We start from the raw sequence: 1,423 nt of genomic DNA on the forward strand, positions 1-1,423 counted from the left end.
GGGGAGCATTATTACAAAGATATTGCTGCAGACTTCCTTTCCAAAAAAGGCTGTCATTAATTTTTCAAGTTAGCAAAGTTTGTTTTTATTGCTTGGTTATACATAAAATGGTTTCAATTTTGCTTGATACTTTAGTCTACACTCTAAAGCTATAAAGATAAGGGATTTGAGTCCCATCTTCATTGTCCTGTGCCAGTAAGTAAAGCAGAACTTTTAATTTTTAAGGCATTTTGGCTTTTTTTTAAGTCTAAACTTCTTAATTGGGATACATCAGAAAGTTGGGGCTTCTACTAAAGACAGAGGGTTTATGGTTACCTGTAAATTCCAAGCTTGCTTCTTTTAAATACTGTACTTCTGAAACTCCTTGGGTTTTTGTGTTTTGAGAATGCAAACTTGAATTAAGAATTTAAGCTATCAGCTGAATTTGTTAAGAGAGTAAAAGTTAGGGATGAAGTAAAATCTCTAAGGCAGCATTTTTCTTGGTCTGCTTTGGCAAAGAAAATTAAACTGGTAAATTCAAGAAAGTGCTAAACCTAAACCAGTATTTTTTAAAGTTTTGATCTGGATGCACAGTAAGAAATATATAATAATTGGCCCAATTTTTAAAGACTTGCAACAGAGAGATTAATAAGGAAGATTCTTGTGCCTTGTAGATACTGTGCACTCTTTTTAAGTAATACACAAAGAAAATAAGATGCACCTTCTCTCTACATTGCCTATTCTCATTGCCTCTAGTATTATACTACCCTGCTTTACCTTCAATAGAAATGTTTCTAAGAGTGGACAGAATAAAGACTTTGCATCTGATTACTGTGAACCAGTACATAAATGTGAATGTGTGCATAAATATATGAAGCAAAGAATTTGAGAAAATATTTATTCTTGCTATTTGTAACATCCTACTCTGGTACTTTCTAGATTTTCAGTATATAATGTTAAACATGACCCAGTGGGCTGTGATTAGCAATTAGAGAAACTCCATCCTAAGTAATAAATGTCTCCGAAATAGCACCTACATGTCTACTGACTGTGGTTTAATGAATAATTAAGACTACTCAGCCTAGCTTTATGTTTGCTGACACCCTTAATAGCACTGAGGAAAAGTAGACTCCATTTCTATCACAAGTTTCTTATTTATTCTCCTAGTCTTCTAGGTTATTCTTTTCATCTGAAAGTAATGGATATCTATTACTAGTGTTGCAAACAGGATTTTTAGATAGTAGTTGTTTTAAAGATTAATATCGGGTCCTAGCTATTTCTCCTAAAGGAATAGAAGATACAGGTATCTTTCATTGTAGGTATAATTTTTAACCTTTAATCTTTTTGGACTTATTTCTTTTTTGCTGTGCCTCTAATTAAGAACTTTTTGTAAAAATGTTAAGGGTTTATGTTTAAAGAATGAGAAACAAAAAATTGCAGAAAA

This window comes from Eumetopias jubatus, unplaced genomic scaffold, assembly GCF_037043125.1.
Source record: "Eumetopias jubatus isolate StellerSeaLion01/CBP00866 unplaced genomic scaffold, mEumJub1_p1.0 scaffold_2, whole genome shotgun sequence".
Classification (NCBI taxonomy): Eukaryota; Metazoa; Chordata; class Mammalia; order Carnivora; family Otariidae; genus Eumetopias; species Eumetopias jubatus.